Source organism: Salmo trutta, chromosome 13, assembly GCF_901001165.1.
Source record: "Salmo trutta chromosome 13, fSalTru1.1, whole genome shotgun sequence".
Classification (NCBI taxonomy): Eukaryota; Metazoa; Chordata; class Actinopteri; order Salmoniformes; family Salmonidae; genus Salmo; species Salmo trutta.
The window spans coordinates 78,335,938-78,356,564 of NC_042969.1; positions in this window are offsets into that span (position 1 = coordinate 78,335,938).

Here is a 20,627-nt window from a genome sequence, read left to right on the forward strand (position 1 = left end):
TTAACAACAATATGAACATTTAAAGTCAGGTAGGTACTATAGTATTGTGGTGGTCTCTAATATATTTCCCCTCTTCCTCCTCCTCCTCCTCTTCCTCCTTCCTGTTAGTCTGTGCTCAGAGCCGGCCACTCCCCCACCATCCCCCAGGTGTTCCCTAATAAGCACCTTTCTATACGAGAACACATTTTTAGCGGGGGAGAGCATCCCTTATGCCATCATCCGTCATTCTAATGAGCAGAGGGAAGGAGGGAGGGGTGTGTCCACACCTCTCAATGAGATGCAGGTGATTACTGACATTTTATTTAAACTTTATTTAAATAGGCAAGTCAGTTAAAAGAACAAATTCTTATTTTACAGTGACGGCCTACCCCGGCCAAACCCTCCCCTAACCCGGACGACGCTGGGCCAATTGTGCGCTGCCCTATGGGACTCCCGATCATGGACGGTATGATACAGCCCCGAATCGAACCAGGGTCTGTAGTGACGCCTCTAGCACTGAGATGCAGTGCCTTAGGTTTCTGTGCCACTCGGGAGCCCATGAGGGAGATAGATACGTGTACAGGCTGGCTGGGCCGGGTTACACTGCAGACCAGATCCTCCATAAGGACTTGAATATGCAGGAGGTTATAGAGATGAGGCAGGCCAGAGCAGTCATACATCCTGCTTGGGCATTATGAGTTAGTACAGGGGTTTTCAAACCTATCCTCTGGGACCCCCAGACATTCCATGTATTTTAACGATTCCACAGCTAGCTCACGTGATTCAACTTGCTAACTAATCATCATGCTTTGAATAGGTGAATCAGATGAGCTAGTTCCAACTGAATTGTGAGGAGATGTTTGTTAACCAGGAGATAGTATATAGGGCCTATCTATCTGCTGGTGGAGAGGGATCAGGATTAATATTCAGGACCCAGTCTTTCATAAGGTATAGAATTAATAAAACAATGATTTATCCTATCCAAAATCCAGGTAGATCACTTCTGAAAAACTGGGCCCAGGACCCAGCTCTCTCTACGATGGACTACACACATCCCATCAAATGATGAGCTTCCTCTTGTGGTACTTTTTAATATTTAGCTACCTTTTAAACTTTTAAAAGTTAAACTTATTGTTTACACATTTCCCCAAAATGTTTTACTAGGATATATTTGAGACTTGTCGCTCCCCAACTAATTCCACTAATGGGAAAGTAATTTCCTTTGTGTAAATTCAGGAGATCTTTCTGTTTTTCATTTACAAACTGCTTCATTAACCTCATTCCCAACCTGCTAGGTAATTAGCTGAACAGCTGTATGCTGTCTGACAACTCTTCCTCCAGTCTTCCTTCCACCCTCCACCACCACGCCAGGGAGGGATCCATCTCATGCACACTGTTTAGACAGCTTTTAGCGGTATTCATCCACAACCTTTCACCATGCAGCTGGAGGGCACGCCCCAGTCTCAGTGGCTTCTTCGCAAGCTAATCAATCAGAGCTCATAGAAAATGTGTTTGTCTTCACACACCTGTCACCTCATCAATGGTTTATGGATTTACAAACTGAAGAATATTTCAACTTAACTTTTGAAAGTAAAGTTTGAGTAATTGTAAAAGATAGCCATCAGTTGGCAGTTTCCTTCGTGTAACTGAGAGGGTGATTCTGGAAGAGGGCCAGCTCACAGTTTTTTTAATAACTGAAGTAATCTCAGTAATTTGTACATCCATTTGTCACTTAGCCAGTCATTCTAACCATCCTTATTTAGTGCCCACGGGGTCTGCACAATTAACCCAGAGTTATATAGCCTCCCTGGCCCGTCCTCAGCCTAAAGAATCTTCTCTCTCTCTCAGCTCTTTCTCTGCTATCCCCCTGCTGTCTCGCTGCATCTGTAGGCTGACATCACCCTTAGTCCTACTATTAAAGTCCCAGTGAGTCATGGGTACACCTTCCATCAATATTCTCATGATATTCATGTTATAAACTGCCTCTCTTTTACCAACCGGACATCACATGAAGTGATTAGTCAGATTAACTGCACCAACAGTCTGCTGCCAAGATCAGGATGTACCGACCTACACTTCAATGGATTGACAACCGCTGTACCATCTTTTTGCGGACTCAACTTTTTCTTAACTCTCCCTGTAGCTTTGGCAACAAAATAAAAACTGTTCTAGAAGTTCTTTTAGAACAGGGATGAATCAGCAAGTAGAGACTGTTCCTCCCCGAATAATGAAATTACATACAGCGGGTAGGTAGGTATCGTCATAGTGCCAGAATTAAAGTAACCTTTGAACCCGTATGATTCCTCCGGGTTAGGAATGTCCAAAGCAAACATACAATCAAGCCATTGAAAATTCTCTGTTTTTGTAACAACATTGTCAAACGTGCCTAGCGAGACCTTGACACAAGCAATCAGGGAGATGTAGCACAATGATGACGGACGAAGGTCTGGTAGGTCTTAATGCTGAGTGCTGTGTGGCTACATAATAGGGCTCAGTTAGTGTTTCCTCAGTCAGACGACCTGGGAGAGGTGGTGGGGATGTGAATGTCAGGGGGTTCTGCAGGCACTGATGGATGGGAGGTGAAGACAGGGGTGAGTGGGCAGCAGAGGTGTTACAGGTTTCAGAGAGGTGGGGGTACTACTCTTCCCCTGCCTCTACTCCTCCCCACATATCACCATCAATGTGCCAGCCCCTCCCCCACTCTCTCTCTCAGTTTCAATGTAAGGGGATATATTGGCATGCCAAAGCCAGTGAAATAAATAATATACAAAAGTGAAATATGCAATAAAAAATGAACAGTAAACTATATGCTCACAAAAGTTCCAAAATCATTTCTAATGTCATATTATGTCTATATACAGTGTTTAATGATGTGCAAATGAGGGAAAATAACTATGGATTGTATTTACAATGGCATTTTCTTGTGGCAGCAGGTCACAAACCGTGCCGCTGTGATGGCACACTGTGGTATTTCACCCAATATATATGGGAGTTTCTCAAAATTGCATTTGTTTTCAAATTCTTTGTGGGTCTGTGTAATCTGAGGGAAATATGTGTCTCTAATATGGTCATATGTTTGACAGGAGGTAAGGTAAGACCCAGATGCAGACCGTGTCAAAGTAACAATGTTAATTACAGCAACAGGGGCAAAGGTACAAGACGACAGGCAGGTTCAAGGTCAGGACAGGCAAGGGTCAAAACCAGGAGGACGAGAAAAGAGAGACGGGAAAAGCAGGAGCTGATACAAAAACGCTGGTTGACTTGACAAACAAGACGAACTGGCAACAGACAAACAGAGAACACGGGTATAAATACACAGGGGATAATGGGGAAGATGGGCGACACCTGGAGGGGGGTGGAGACAATCACAAAGACAGGTGAAACAGATCAGGGTGTGACAGGAGGATAGGAAGTGCAGTGTCTTCTCTTGAGAGCCAGGTCTGTCTTTGGCAGCCTTTCTCAATAGCAAGGCTATGCTCACTGAGTCTGTACATAGTCAAAGATTCTGTCACTGTGTACTCTCTGTTTAGGGCCAAATAGCATTCAAGCTTGCTCTTTTTTTGTGTCAAGTAATTATTTTTTATTTTTTTCCATGATTTGGTTGGGTCTAATTCTGTTGCTGTATCGGGGTCTGTTTGTGTTTGTGAACAGAGCCCCAGGACCAGCTTGCTTAGGGGGCCCTTCTCCAGATTAATTTCTCTGTAGGTGATGGCTTTGTTATCGAATCGATTCCTTTTAGGTGGTTGTATAATTTAACGTCTCTTTTCTGGATTTTGATAATTAGCGGTTATCGGCCTAATTCTGCTCTACATACAGGGGATCTTTTTGCAGAAATCTGCGTGCAGTCTCAATTTGGTGTTTGTCCCATTTTGTGAATTATTGGTTTGTGAGTGGACCCCAGACCTCACAACCACAAAGGGCAATAGGGTTCTATAAAGGATTCAAGTATTTTTAGCCAGATCCTATTTGGTATGTCGAATTTTATGTTCCTTTTAATGGCATAGAAGGCCCTTCTTGCCTTGTCTCTCAGATCGTTTACAGCTTTATGAAAGTTACCTGTGAGGTAGGTATAGTTTTTTGTGAGCTCTAGGGCAGCAGTGTCTAGATGGAATTTGTATTTGTGGTCCTGGCAACTGTACTTTTTTTGGAACACCATTATTTTTATCATACTGAGATTTACTATCAGGGTGCAGCAGACAGTTCTAGTGCCCTCGCCAATTCGTTGATATATATTTCGAATAGGTGTGGATCTTAAGCTGCATCCCTATCTCACTCCCTGGCCCTGTGGAAAGAAATGTGTGGTTTTTGCCAGTTTTAACTGCACACTTGTTGTTTGTGTACAAAGATTTTATACTACCACTTTCCATCAATCTGTATAGCAGACCCTCATGCCAAATTGAGTCAAAAGCTTTTTTGAAATTAACAAAGCGTGAGAAGTCTTTGCCTTTGTTTTGGTTTGTTTGTTTCTCACTTAGGGTGTGCAGGGTGAATACGTGGTCTGTCGTACGGAAATTTGGTAAAAATCCAATTTGACATTTGCTCAGTACATTGTTTTTGCTGAGGAAATGTGCGACTCTGCTGTTAATGAAAATGTCGAGGATTCTCCCAAGGTTGCTGCTGATGCATATCCTCCGGTAGTTATTGGGGTCAAATTTGTCTCCACATTTGTGGATTGGGGTGATCTGTCCTTGGTTCCAAATATTGGGGAAGATGCCAGAGCTGAGGATGAGGTTAAAGAGTTTAAATATGGCCAATTGGAATTTGTGGTCTGTATATTTTATAATTTCATTTAGGATAGCATCAACCCCACAGGCCTTTTTGGGTTGGAGGGTTTGTATTTTGTCCTGTAGTTCATTCAATGTAACTGGAGACTCCAGTGGGTTTTGTTAGTCTTTAATAGTTGATTCTAAGATTTGTATTTAATCATGTATATACTTTTGCTGTTTGTTCTTTGTTATAGAACCAATATTGGAGAAGGGGTTTATCCATACATCTCCATTTTGGATAGATAACTCTTCGTGTTGTTGTTTGTTTAGAGTTTTTCAATTTTCCCAGAAGTGGTTAGATTCTTTAGATTCTTCAATTACATTGAGGTGATTTCTGACGTGCTGTTCCTTCTTTTTCCGTAGGGTATTTCTGTAGTGTTAGTTATTCACCATAGTGAAGGCACAGGCTCAGGTTATCTGGGACTTTATGTTTTTGGCTGGATAGGTTTCTTAATTTCTTTCTTAGGTTGTCTGCTTGAAATTTTTTGATTTTATAGGGAAGCTGAGAAGTCAAATATAATGTTTGGGGGTGTGACTATCCTCATCTGCAGGACTGTTTGAAGAGGTGTGATCAGACTCACTCAGGATGGGGAGTCTTCACAGGGAGAGAGCTTTTCCTGCTGTGCTCTCTCTTTGATCCTGTAAAAGTCCTGCTAGAACTGCATGAGGATGCCCTGCACCATTACTGCCCCAGACTTGTACACCTTGGCAGAGGTTGTTTCAATTTCCTCAGTGTCTAATATTCTGAGTTTCCACCCTGGGCCAATGCCCTCTCTCTTGACATAGAGGTAATGTACACTTTTAGCACTGAGCCATGACAGGGGATGGTCTGTGTGGAAAATTAAGTTACCCCTTTTTGTAGCAGTCAGCAAATAGTGTCTCCAGCTTGGTAGATTAGTATACGATTATTGTATTTTACTTTTTGGTTTCAGAAGTAGCTTCAGACTGAATATTACTCAGTTTGTGTTGGATGGTATTTCCAGGTTCCACTGTGTTTCTTCTGCAGGTTTTGGTTTGTTAGAAGTTTTTTAATGATAGTTATTGGTAGTAATAGTCCATTCAGGTTGGTTTTATGTATGGAATTGTGATGTGGATTGAAGGTTTTAATGTTGAGGTCAGTATCCTGTATAAGTTCTTGTGAAATTCTACTTTATCTACATTTATCCAACTCAGGATCCCACGAGCTCACTCTGCCTCTCTGTCTCCCTGTCTTCCCTCTGCCTCTCTCTCTCTCTCTCTCTCTCTCTCTCTGTCTCTCTCTGTCTCCCTGTCTTCCCTCTGTCTCTCTCTCTCTGTCTCTCTCTCTCTCTCTCTCTGTCTGTCTGTCTGTCTGTTCTCTCTCTCTCTCTCTCTCTCTCTCTGTCTCTCTCTCTGACTCTCTCTCTCTCTCTCTCTGCCTCTCTCTGTCTCTCTGTCTTCCATTTGTCTCTCTCTCTCTCTCTCTCACTCTCTCACTCTGCCTCTCTCTGTCTCCCTGTCTTCCCTCTCTCTCTCTCACTCTCTCTCTCTCTGTCTCTCTCTGTCTCCCTGTCTTCCCTCTCTCTCTCTCTCTCTCTCTCTCTCTCTCTCTCTCTCACATTGCCAAAGCAAGTGAAATAGATAATAAAAATGGCTATATATAGTGTTGTAACAATGTGCAAATCTCTCTCTCTCTCTCTGACAGGTTGGTGACTGACAGGGAGAATAGACACAGCCACTGCACGCTTTGTTTGGCCTTGGAGATGTTTTCTCTATATGTAAAATGGCTGTCAATTCTCACAGCTTTTCCCCCACTGCTTTTTCTTCACATACTTGTTTCACTATTTGGGGCATAATTCATTATTCTGAACTTTTTCAGAGTAGCATTGCTATTCTCTCTTTCATGTAACCTTTCATGTGATGTCTGTCATGAGGATTATTGCTTAGGGCAGGACAATAGCCTATCATCAATGACTAAAGGATGTGCACTAACAGACTGCAGTGTATTTCAGACAATGTCCAGACCTTCTTATATCAAAAAACACCAATGAGGGCCAGTATTTCCACTAGAAAGGTTAATACAATATTGAAATGTCAAGAGATTAATGATATGTTTTGTACCCTCATGTTCCTGCAGAAGAGGGTGACAAATGTCTTGCCCTTTTCATTCTGTGCCTCCCTCTCTCTCTCTCTCTCTCTCTCTCTCTCTCTCTCTCTCTCTCTCTCTCTCTCTCTCTCTCTCTCTCTCTCTCTCTCTCTCTCTCTCTTTCTCTCTCTCTCTCTCTCTCTCTCTCTCTCTCTCTCTCTCTCTCTCTCTTTCTCTCATTACAAAATCATGGAGTTGATCCCCCTTTTGCTGCTATAACAGCCTCCACTCTTCTGGGAAGGCTTTCCACTAGATGTTGGAACATTGCTGTGGGGACTTGCTTCCATTCAGACACAAGAGCGTAAGTGAGGTCGTATTGCCTGGCAATGTGCTTTGAATGCAAACTCTGCGAACGTCTGGAAAAATGCCTCTAAAATGCACATTGTCTTCTGTCCATTGTTTTATAATTGTGCAGTCAACCTTTCTACCTGTTCTTGATTTTGGAGATACTATTTATCAAAGTGCAGCTGCCTCTACTCTTAAACCCCTGGATGATGTCTTTCATTGTGCCCTTCCTTTTATGACAGGAGACATTTTCATTATTTATCACTGTATTCTTTACCAAAAGGTTGGCTGGACCTCTTTGAAGTCATGTCGGTCACATCATTACGCTCTTTTTGTTTCCAAAGCCGTGCTCCACAAGCTTCCGATGTACCTAACTTCACTGTTAACATTTACAATGACAAATTATGAAACCTGTTCACAGGGTTGGTTAACTCGTGCGACTCCTTTGGTGTCTACAGAGTTAGATAAGTCAGCCTTTAGTTGACCTCAACAATACATTTAGAATAGATGAGTTAGTGTCCCTGGGGCAGTTCAGGCAGCAGACAGAGGATTCTTATAATGAACAATGTGTTTGTTCTAGTTGACTGTGTTTTGTGTATATTGTGAATATGAATGTGTGTCTGTGCAATATGTGTTGTGCTGTAATTTATTTGTTTTATATTGTATTAGATGTTTGATATATTTCATCAAATTGTATATGCAGGGCTCCATTGTAAAATAAACACTGGTCTCAATGGTGATTCCCTGACTAAATAAAGGTAAATAGCAATGCGTCTTGGACTGAATTCCAGCCTTTGGCCAAAATGTGCGTAAAAGAACATGGCACTGAGACAATAGAGGAGATGGGTTTGCATGCCTCTTGTGTTAATGTCAGTCAATGTATAGCATTGATCTATCTTCATTAGTGTGCTGTGAGATTGGAACCACAAGGACTCTGTTGTGGGAGAAAAGTGATATGTCTTCTGGCACTACCAGTCTGGTATCTCCTCTGGCTGAACTCTGAGGCCATAGAGAGCCTCAACCTCCTGTCTCAACTCTGAGGCCATAGAGAGCCTCAACCTCCTGTCTCAACTCTGAGGCCATAGAGAGCCTCAACCTCCTGTCTCAACTCTGAGGCCATAGAGAGCCTCAACCTCCTGTCTCAGGTCTGAGGCCATAGAGAGCCTCAACCTCCTGCCTCAACTCTGAGGCAATAGAGAGCCTCAACCTCCTGTCTCAGGTCTGAGGCCATAGAGAGACTCAACCTCCTGTCTTAACTCTGAGGCCATAGAGAGCCTCAAACTCCTGTCTCAACTCTGAGGCAATAGAGAGCCTCAACCTCCTGTCTCAACTCTGAGTCCATAGAGAGGCTCAACCTCCTGTCTCAGGTCTGAGGACATAGAGAGGCTCAACCTCCTGTCTCAGGTCTGAGGACATAGAGAGCCTCAACCTCCTGTTTCAACTCTGAGGCCATAGAGAGCCTCAACCTCCTGTCTCAGGTCTGAGACCATGGAGAGCCTCAACCTCCTGTCTCAACTCTGAGGCAATAGAGAGCCTCAACCTCCTGTCTCAACTCTGAGCCATAGAGAGCCTCAACCTCCTGTCTCAGCTCTGAGGCCATAGAGAGTCTCAACCTCCTGTCTCAACTCTGAGGCCATAGAGAGCCTCAACCTCCCGTCTCAACTCTGAGGCCATGGCCATAGAGAGCCTCAACCTCCTGTCTCAACTCTGAGGCCATAGAGAGCCTCAACCTCCTGTCTCAACTCTGAGGCCATAGAGAGCCTCAACCTCCCGTCTCAACTCTGAGGCCATGGCCATAGAGAGCCTCAACCTCCTGGCTCAACTCTGAGGCCATAGAGAGCCTCAACCTCCTGTCTCAACTCTGAGGCCATAGAGAGCCTCAACCTCCTGTCTCAACTCTGAGGTCATAGAGAGCCTCAACCTCCTGCCCCAACTCTGAGGCCATGGCCATAGAGAGCCTCAACCTCCTGTCTCACCAGTACCACATCATTGTTGTTTTCTTGTATCATGCAGTCGGCCGTGTAGTAATGGTCCAGTTCCTGTCTGTAACAGAGGATACCTCCCAGTTCCTTCCCAGCGGTCCATGGAGTGGTCTCCAACTTTTAATCAACTTGGCTTAATTGGAGTGATTTCCTGTCTTACTGTATGTTTCAATCCATCTGTATAATTAGGCTGAATTAAAGTCTGTCATACAGAGCATAGCGGGAGAGGGCTACGGTAGACCCTCCCCTGCCCATTCACCTTCTATCTGTACCACACACAATTACACACCAGCTTGACAGAAAGAGGAAATTACCTTCTTTGTCATCTCATTTTTCACTGGGGGGCTCAGCACGCAAAGCTCTATTCACTGTTACTTAGCGTCAACTGTAATTAGTGCATTGTAGCCTGGGCTTGTGAATATCTACCATATCCATTTCAATATGACACATCAGACAATTACCACCACACTCAAGGCAAACCACTCACAGATCATTTATTGTGTTAAAATCATCTGCATTGCCTCAGGACCATCGTGTTAGGGAATAGGAAAGACAAGCATCACAATGCAGGCATCACACTGCAGGTGAAAACAGGTCTTCATTTTTCTGGGTGGGTAACAGCCCTTGGATGAGTCATTAGTGTGATATGTCAACATCAATAGTTGATGCTGTTAGATACAGTACCACTGTTGGACTTCATGGTATCCTGGTATCATGTGCTTACTTCCTACCCCAATAAATGTAAAATAATTCATTTGATTAGTTAAACTTATATTTTTAATATGGGTAAAAAAAAATTGTGAAGTAAACATATTTTTGAATTGTGTAAACGTAAAACATTTTTTGTTAGGTAAAAGTATATATTTGTATAAGGGAAACGTATTTTGGGGGGATTGGCTGCTTGCTGAATTCTTTGGATGCCTATTCCCAATAGCTAAACAACCAAAGCTTCTGCACATGCTCAGGGTTGTCTAATTTACATAGCTGCTGCTCCCTTGGCAGCCGGTTAGGGTTAAGGTTAGGGTTAAGGTTAGGGTTAAGGTTAGGGTTAGGGTTGGGGTTAGGGTTGGTTTTGGGGTTAGGGTTAGGGTTAGTGTTAGGGTTAGGTTTGGGGTTGGGGTTGGGGTTAGGGTTTGGGGTTAGGGTTAAGGTTGAGGCTTGAGGTTGACACGGGAACAGGACTCCCATTGGTCTTGCGGGGTTCATGCAGGAATGGGAGTGAAATTGAAGAGTCAAGTTCTGGACAGGACGGGACAGGATAAACTGTCCACAGGAATGGGCAGAAGAGGAATTATTATTATTTTTGTTTTTTTAAGCAGTTTTAATAGGACATATTGTTTTGAATGTTTTTCTCCCCTGGCCCTCATTCCAACTGTAGCACCCATTTTTCAGTCTTCACTATTTATGTCTTTATCAGCTGGCAGGCCAATGAAAAGTAGCTAGCTAAGAGCAAGCTAACAGTTCGCTCTCCCATCTCATCTCTAGAGCAGCCTAAAACGGAGCCGTTGCTATGGAAACTCACACATGCAGCAGAGTGTAGGTAGGGGGACAGACAGAGACAAGCAGCTAACGGAGAAGGTATTTCTGGAGTGGAGTGATTTTTATCAGGACAGGACAGAAAAGTTGTCAGTTTATAGAACTGTTGCGGGATTGGGACAGTACGGGAAACATTTTACAGGACAAGACGGGACAGAAATACATTTTCACTCCTGTGTCAACCTGTAGTTGAGGCTAGGGTTAGGGTTGAACCAGGACATGAAGCTAGGGTTAGGGTTGAACCAGGACATGGATATGAAGCTAGGGTTAGGGTTGAACCAGGACATGGACATGAAGCTAGGGTTAGGGTTGAACCGGGACATGAAGCTAGGGTTAGGGTTGAACCAGGACATGGATATGAAGCTAGGGTTAGGGTTGAACCAGGACATGGATATGAAGCTAGGATTAGGGTTGAACCGGGACATGGACATGAAGCTAGGGTTAGGGTTCAACAAAAGAGGGCAAAGCACAGGAAGCAGCACTTTCAGTAGTTTAGTTGGAATAGGGCCCAGTATGCAGCTTGAAGGTTTAGAGGCCATGATTATTTTCATAATTGTGTCAAGACATATAGTAGTAAAACACTTGAGTGTCTCCCTTGATCCTAGGTCCTGGCAAAGTTGTGCAGACTCAGGACAAAGGAGCTTTGGAGGAATACGCAGATTTAAAGAGGAGTCCGTAATTTGCTTTCTAATGATCATGATCTTTTCCTCAAAGAAGTTCATGAATTTACTCAAGCGTAACCCTCATCCCTAACTCCACCCTCAAGCCTAACCCTCAACCCTAACCCTAACACTCAACCCTAACCCTAGCCCTAGCACTCAACCCTAACCCTAACGCTCAACGCTAACTTCAGCCTCAACCCTAACTCTAACCCTCAACCCTAACTCTAACCTCAACCTTAACTCTAACCCTCAAACCTAACCCTGAACACTAACTCTAATGTCAACCCTAACTCTAACCCTCAACCCTAACCCTCAACCCTAACCCTAACACTCAAACCTAACCCTCAACCCTAACTCCAACACACAACTCTAACTCTAGACTCAACCATAACCCTAACCCTAACCCTAACACTCATCCTAACGCTAACCCTCAACCCTAACCCTAACACTCATCCTAACCCTAACCCTCAACCCTAACCCCAACACTCAACTCTAACCCTAACACTCAACCCTAACCTTAGCTTCAAGCCTAAACCTCAACCCTAACCCTAGCCCTAACCCTAGCGCTAACACTCAAACCTAACTTTAGCCCCATCCTAACTCTAACCCTAAAGCCTAACCCTCAATCTTAAATCTAGCCGCAACCCTAACTCTAACCCTCAAACCTAACAATCAACCCTCAACTCTCAACCCTAACTCTAACCCTCAAACCTAACTCTAGCACTCATCCTAACCCTCAACCCTAACTCTAACCCTCAATCCTAACTCTAGCACTCATCCTAACCCTCAACCCTAACTCTAACCCTCAATCCTAACAATCAACCCTCAACTCTCAACCCTAACTCTAACCCTCAATCCTAACTCTAGCACTCATCCTAACCCTCAACCCTAACTCTAACCCTCAATCCTAACAATCAACCCTCAACTCTCAACCCTAACTCTAACCCTCAATCCTAACTCTTGACTCATCCCTAACCCTCAACCCTAACTATTGCCTCAACACTAACTCTAACCCTCCTTCCTAACCCTCAACCCTAATCCTAACCCTCAACCCTAACTCTAGCACTCAACCCCAACTCTAGACTCAACTCTAACCCTCAACCCTAACTCTAGCCCTAACCCTAACCCTCAACCCTAACCCTCAACCCTAACTCTAACCCCCAAACCTAACTCTAACCCTCAAAGCTAACGCTCAATGAAAACTCTAGCCTCAACCCTTCCTCTAACCCTCATTCCTAACCCTCAACCATAACTCTAGCCTCAACTCTAACCCTCAAGCCTAACTCTAGCCCTAACCCTAACCCTCAACCCTAACGCTAGCCTCAACCCTAACCCTCAACCCTAGACCTAACCCTAACCATAAACCCTAACCCTCAACCCTAACCCTAACCTAACCCTCGACTCTAACCCTAACCCTCAACCCTAACCCTCAACCCTAACTCTAACCCTCATCCCTAACCCTCAACCCTAACCCTCAACCCTAACTCTAATCCTCAACCCTAACCCTCAACCCTCAACTCTAACCCTAACCCTAACACTCAACCCTAACCCTAGCCCTAACACTAAACCCTAACCCTAACACTAACACTCAAACCTAACTCTAGCCTCAACCCTAACGCGAACCCTCATTCCTAACCCTCAACCATAACTCTAGCCTCAACTATAACCCTCAAGCTTAACTCTAGCCCTAACCCTAACCCTCAACTCTAACTCTAGCCTCAACCCTAACCCTCAACCCTAGACCTAACCCTAACCATAAACCCTAACCCTCAACCCTAACCCTAACCTAACCCTCGACTCTAACCCTAACCCTCATTCCTAACTCTAACCCTCAAACCTAACCCTCAACCCTAACCCTCAACCCTTACACTCAACTCTAACCCTAGCCCTAACACTAAACCCTAACCCTAACACTAACACTCAAACCTAACTCTAGCCTCAACCCTAACTCTAACCCTCATTCCTAACCCTGAACCATAATTCTAGCCTCAACTCTAACCCTCAAGCCTAACTCTAGCCCTAACACTAACCCTCAAACCTAACTCTAGCCTCAACCCTAACTCTAACCCTCAAGCCTAACCCTCAACCCTAAATCTAGTCTCAAACCTATCTCTAACCCTCAAACCTAACCATCAAAACCTAACCCTCAAACCTAACTCTAACCCTCAAACCTAACCCTCAACCCTAACTCTAACACTCAACTCTAACTCTAGCCTCAACCTAACTCTAGCCTCAACTCTAATTCTAAACCTCAAACCTAACCCTCAACCCTAACTCTAGCACTCATCCTAACCCTCAACCCTAACTCTAGCACTCAACCCTAACCCTCAACCCTAACTATTGCCTCAACACTAACTCTAACCCTCATTCCTAACCCTCAACCCTAATCCTAACCCTCAAACCTAACTCTAGCACTCAACCCTAACTCTAGCCTCAACTCTAACCCTCAACCCTAACTCTAGCCCTAACCCTCAACCCTAACCCTCAACCCTAACTCTAACCTTCAAACCTAACACTCAATGCAAACTCTAGCCTCAACTCTAACTCTAACCATCATTTCTAACCCTCATCCTAACTCTAGCTTCTTTCCTAACTCTAACCCTCAACCCTAACCCTAACCTAACCCTCAACCCTCAATCCTAACCCTAACTCTCAACTCTAACCCTAACCCTCAACCCTAACCCTCAACCATAAGCCTAACCCTCAACTCTAACTCTAACCCTCAAACCTAACCCTCAACCCTAACCCTCAACCCTAACTCTAACCCTCAACCCTAACCTTCAACCCTAACCCTCAACCCTAACTCTAACCCTCAACCCTAACTCTAGCCTCAACCCTAACTCTAACCCTCATCCTAAACCTCAAGCCTCAAAACTAACCCTCAACCCTAACCCTCAACCATAACTCTAGCCCTAACCCTAACCCTCAACCCTCAAACCTACCTCTAGCCTCAACCCTAACCCTCACTTCTAGACCTAACCATAACCCTAACCCTAAACCCTAACACTCCACCCTAACCCTAACCTAACCCTCAACCCTAACCCTAACCCTAACCCTCAACTCTAACCCTAACCCTCAACCCTAACCCTCAACCATAAGCCTAACCCTCAACCCTAACTCTAACCCTCAAACCTAACCCTCAACCCTAACCCTCAACCCTAACTCTAACCCTCAACCCTAACTCTAGCCTCAAGCCTAACTCTAACCCTCATCCTAAACCCTATCCTCAACCCTAACTCCAGTCTCAATCTAACTCTAACCCGCAACCCTAACTCTAACCCCTAAACCTAACTCCGATCCTCAACTCTAACTCTAGCCTCAACCCTGACCCTAACCCTCATCCTTGCCATCAACCCTAACTCTAACCCAAGCCTGTTTGTCCACGATTGCAATATAGACCTAAATGGCTTGAGAGGTAGCAATTGAGGATATGCACCCCCTAGATGTGATCCAACTTATCTTCATTTGTTGTCCATCTCACTTGTCTTTTTCATATCCTGGTTGTAACATCAATCCCAAACTCGCCAGTATGTCTGTTCTCTTCCTAACCTGTAGTCCAACCCCCAGGCCAGCAGTTTGAAACTGACCTCTCTCTCCCTCAGCCCACTCCCAGCTAATTTCCTGGCGCTCACCACTTTCCCAACAGCGTGTGTCTGACAGCCAATTTCCACTGTGGCAGGGTACATCTATCTCCTGTTAGGCTGCATAGTAAAGGACCTGGTCAGAGGTGAGGTCCCCCAGATACCACCACTCAGACTCACAACCAAGGACCCTGCACATCTTCATTAGACCTCTTTGGCCTCATAGGACTCTGGGGTCAGCTCTACTCTATGTCATTTCTTCTGTGGGATCCAGGTCACAGCACAAATATCATACATAACTCAAACCTGTGTTAGCCAGCTATGCTGAAACCAAGCTGTTAGCTGGACGATATTGTCAGAAGAACCTGGTTTTCATTATCTAATGGCAATAAGATTGTTAACATTACAAAACTAAAACAAGATTGATTCAATTATAATAGCTAAACAGACATTCACGAGTTTAAGGACCAGACATGAAATGGGTTTAGGATATTTATTGAGGAAATTGAATGGATGGGAGAATGAGGATTCAATGGGGAAATGAGAACGGACCGGACAAAGCCAAGGGCTGCAGATGAAGGATCCGGAGGGGCTGACTCTGCAGGGTTTGGCTAGGAGTCTCAGGTATACATCACTGTCGGGCCATGGTAGTTAGGCTGCTGTGTTGAAGGCAACCCCCCCAAAGCTCCTTGACACAACCTAAGTGAAAGGAGGAGGGATGCAACACAAAACAGAGAGGAGGAACGACTGTTTGGTCAGGTTTAAGTAGGGTGGTAGTGGTAATTAAAGAGAGTAAGAACAGGTGTTGAGGCTGATTAGCAGTTAGTAGTAGCTTGTTTGACGAGTTACGTTTGAGGCAACTAGTAACAGTAAGTGTTGCAAACAGTAGTTGAGGCTGATTGGTTAGCAGCTGGTGCTTGTTGAGTTGCTTGTGAGCTGCGTTCAAGGTAGCTACAGTAGTTAATTGTGAAGTTCCAATCTGGTCCTTTCTTCAGAATTTTTGTTCATCCTTAATAACACCATAAACAGATCAAATTCAAATTAACAGATACTTGATACTTCAAGGTCTTCAGCATTTTGATTTGAGATATCGGCAAAACAGAGAAGAGAGTGCATGCTAAATCCTTTCATTTGGGGCAGAGAGAGAGAAGTTTAAAGTATGAAACAGAAGAGACATTTTGACAGCTGCATGAACACAACTCCCAGAGGCCCCCGATGACTAAAGGCTTTTTGTGTTACTAGTGCGTTGTGTGTCAAAAAGGAGAGATGCCAGACCAAAATCACTTTTTAGGTGTAGCCTAATGCACGGTGAGATAAATTGGTTGTATAAGTTTGAAAATCCTTTTTAGTAATTGTATGCTACCTTTTAGTGCAGGTCCTTGATTCATAAAACCTGCCATACTCTACACAGAGTGAACCTCAATTTATCTTTGAATACATTACAATGGAATAAGCTAGACTTTTCTCTCTTCATTCTTCCAGCTTCATTTTCAGTCAGTCCTTCTGTCCTCCAGCTACACTCAGCTCTCAGGGAAAAAGCAGCTATTGGATGTGACCCCCAGTTCACACACATTAGCGTCCTACTCAACCTCACTGGTCTGCACCTCAGCCTCACCACGATTGGCACTGACTTCCTGGTTATCCAAGCACCCCTCTGTTACTCCAGGCATGACATGTGTGCTGCCGCATAATCAGAGCACTGTAGTGAGCTAGCTGTACTGCTGCTGCTGCAGTACAACACAAACCAAACTGTAAATAAAGCACAATGCTCAGTTTACACTACAGCCTAACACCTCAAACAATCTAAGGATTTGTTGTTTCAATACTTTTATGTCTGTAGTCTTTGATCCTCTGTTATGATGATATAAGCCTATTGTTATGAATAATGATATAGGCCTATTGTTAAAGATGTGATGATATAAGCCTATTGTTATGATGTGATGATGAAGGCCTATTGTTATGATGTGATGATGAAGGCCTATTGTTATGATGTGATGAAGTAGGCCTATTGTTATGATGTGATGATGAAGGCCTATTGTTATGATGTGATGATGAAGGCCTATTGTTATGATGTGATGAAGTAGGCCTATTGTTATGATGTGATGATGAAGGCCTATTGTTATGATGTGATGTGATGATGAAGGCCTATTGTTATGATGTGATGTGATGATGAAGGCCTATCGATATAGTCAAATTGTTATAATGTGATGATGTAGGCCTATTGTTCTGATGTGATGTGATGATAGAGGCCTATTGTTATGATGTGATGATGTAGGCCTATTGTTATGATTTGATGAAGTAGGCCTATTGTTATGATGTGATGATGTAGGCCTATTGTTATGATTTGATGATGAAGGCCTATTGTTATGATGTGATGATGAAGGCCTATTGTTATGATGTGATGATGTAGGCCTATTGTTATGATGTGATGATGTAGGCCTATTGTTATGATGTGATGATGAAGGCCTATTGCTATGATGTGATGATGTAGGCCTATTGGATGTCACAAATGAAAGTCCCAGACCAAACAGAGTCATGTAATTATCTGTCATATAATTCAGTAAAGATGAATTAAAGTTCAGTTAAATTAGGGAGACTCATGCTTGAGTTTGTATCTGATCGTTAGAGCAGTGGGAAGACCAGATAACTTGGGCATTAAAAGTACATCATAAAGTAATGAATACAGGAATACATTTTCCAAAAGAAGAGTTCAGTTATCTTAGTGGCTACACAGACACTGTAAATGAGTGTACATATTTTCAGAATAAAGGGGACAAATCACGTTACATTTTTTTTTTGGTCACTTTAAGCATTTTTTTCCAATTAGTGCTAGTAATTGGGGTGTGTGTGCAGGCAGCGCCCAGACACACAGAGGATAATCTGGCCTTTCTGTATTAGATGGGAAGTGGACCGTGAAAGTAATTGGTGAGTGTAGCACAAATTGGATCTTAGTGTGATGTGGTTTTTATTCCTCTGAGGTAATATTTGCAAAGTGATTAGAACAATGCTGCTGCTGCACATTTTCAATATGTTTTATTACATACGTGTAACATTTATGATCCACTGCTTAGCAGGTTTAGTAATCACTCAACTGTTTCCAAACTGTTTCCAATTAGAATTCAGATTAGACTGTTCTGAAATAAACTGGCAAATCAAGCATAACAAAACCGGATGGCAGGGTTGTTTTACAAGGAATCCCACAGAGACTAAAAAGGCTTATTTCTATACCAGGGGTTCCTGTTAGGGATGTTTTAAAACAGGTTTGAACCATCCAACGCTGTGTCAGGACTTTACAAATAACATGATTAGAGACAGATTCATTAGGCGGTATCACCGCGGTAACACCGTTGGGTAATGAAATGTGGTGCTGGAGCGGTAACCACCAGGGGTTTGGTAAGCCTGCCTGCCTCACACTGCTGTGACCCTGGGATAAAAAAAAACCTGGAGATATTGGAATATCTGTAGCCGACGGAACACCATGGAACACCAAGGAAACACAGAGAAACACCAATGAACACAGAGGAACACCACAGGACCCCTCCAGCTGATAAATGGTAGTTATCACCTCGGCAAACCAACCCATGGCCATTAGTGAGCATTTCTCCTTTGCCAAGACAATCCATTCACCTGACAGGTGTAGCTTATCAAGAAGCTGATTAAACAGCATGATCATTACAAAGGTGCACCTTGTGCTGGGGACAATAAAAGGCCACTCTAAATGTGCAGTTTTGTCACACAACACAATGCCACAGATGTCTCAAGTTTTGGGTGAGCATGTGATTGGCATGCTGACTGCAGGAATGTCCACCAGAGCGGTTGCCAGAGAATTGACTATTAATTTCTCTCCCATAAGTCGCCACCAACGTCGTTTTAGAGAATTTAGCAGTACATCCAACCGGCCTCGAAACTGCAGACCATGTGTAACCAGGACCTCCACTTCTGGCTTCTTCACCTGCGGGATCATCTGAGACCAGCCACCTGGACAGCTGATGAAACTGAGGAGTATTTCTGTTTGTAATAAAGCCCTTTTGTGGGGAAAACTCATTCTGATTGGCTGGGCCTGGCTCTCCAGTGTGTGGGCCTGTGCCCTACCAGGCCCACCGATAGCTGCATCCCTGCCCAGTCATGTGAAATCCATAGATTATGGCCTAATTAATTCATTTAAATTGACTGATTTCCTTAAATGAACTGTAACTCAGTAAAATCGTTGAAATTGTTGCATGTTGCATTTATATTTTTGTAAAGTATATATAGCCTACACTTTCTCATTCTGAACTTCAATGCGTGTTGGATGGTTGTGGCTTTGTGACAGTGACCACACAAGCAGCTGCTCACATATTTGACATCTCTTAAGCAGTTAGACCTCCAACACTGCCAAAACATCAGCTATGCGGGTGTCGGCTGTCATGGGTTAAAACTTGATCTGATTGAATCTAGGCCTTACCCACGCACACAAACGCTTGCACACACACACACCCAAACACGCGCACACATAAATACGTACGCACGTGCGCACACACACACACAGACACACACATGTACACACACACACAGTAAAGCCTGGACATGCAAAGAGGGGAAACTAGAAAACCCCTGACAGCATAAATTACTGGGTGGAAAAAGGTGAAATCTCTGTACATATATCAAGCCTTGTCTCCTGTCACACAGGGCAGAGAGGAAAACAAAGGGAGGAGGAGGAGACTAGCAGAGAGAAAAAGAGCGGGACAGAGGATGAGCCAGAGGTAGGGAAAGAAAGGAAAATGCAGGTAGAGAGGGTGGACAGAATGTGGGAGAAACCCAGCTAGCGCATAACGTTCTGAGAACCATCTGTTTCTTACAGCTTGGTGAGAGCGTGGTTGTCCTATGGTTATTTTGCATCCAACCTTTCCACAGTGTTCTGAGGATGTTGCAGGATAGTTGCTTGGCTTTCACTGTTAGTAGAGCATGACTCTTGCAGCGCCAGGGTTGTGGGTTCCATTCCAACGGGGGACCAGTACGAACATGTATACACTCACTACTCACTAAGTCACTCTGGATCAAAATGTCAAATGGGAAACAGGCAGGGGAAGCCTCCAGTATTGGAGACAGTCTCAAGGCCAGTCAACAGGCAGGGGAAGCCTCCAGTATTGGAGACAGTCTCAAGGTCAGTCAACAGGCAGGGGAAGCCTCCAGTATTGGAGACAGGCTCAAGGCCAGTCAACAGGCAGGGGAAGCCTCCAGTATTGGAGACAGTCTCAAGGCCAGTCAACAGGCAGGGGAAGCCTCCAGTATTGGAGACAGTCTCAAGGCCAGTCAACAGGCAGGGGAAGCCTCCAGTATTGGAGACAGTCTCAAGGTCAGTCAACAGGCAGGGGAAGCCTCCAGTATTGGAGACAGTCTCAAGGCCAGTCAACAGGCAGGGGAAGCCTCCAGTATTGGAGACAGTCTCAAGGCCAGTCAACAGGCAGGGGAAGCCTCCAGTATAGGAGACAGTCTCTCGGCCGGTCAACAGGCAGGGGAAGCCTCTAGTATTGGAGACAGTCTCTCAGCCAGTCAACAGGCAGGGGAAGCCTCCAGTATTGGAGACAGTCTCAAGGCCAGTCAACAGGCAAGGGAAGACTCCAGTATTGGAGACAGTCTCTCAGCCAGTCAACAGGCAGGGGAAGCATCCAGTATTGGAGACAGTCTCAAGGCCAGTCAACAGGCAAGGGAAGACTCCAGTAATGGAGACAGTCTCTCAGCCAGTCAACAGG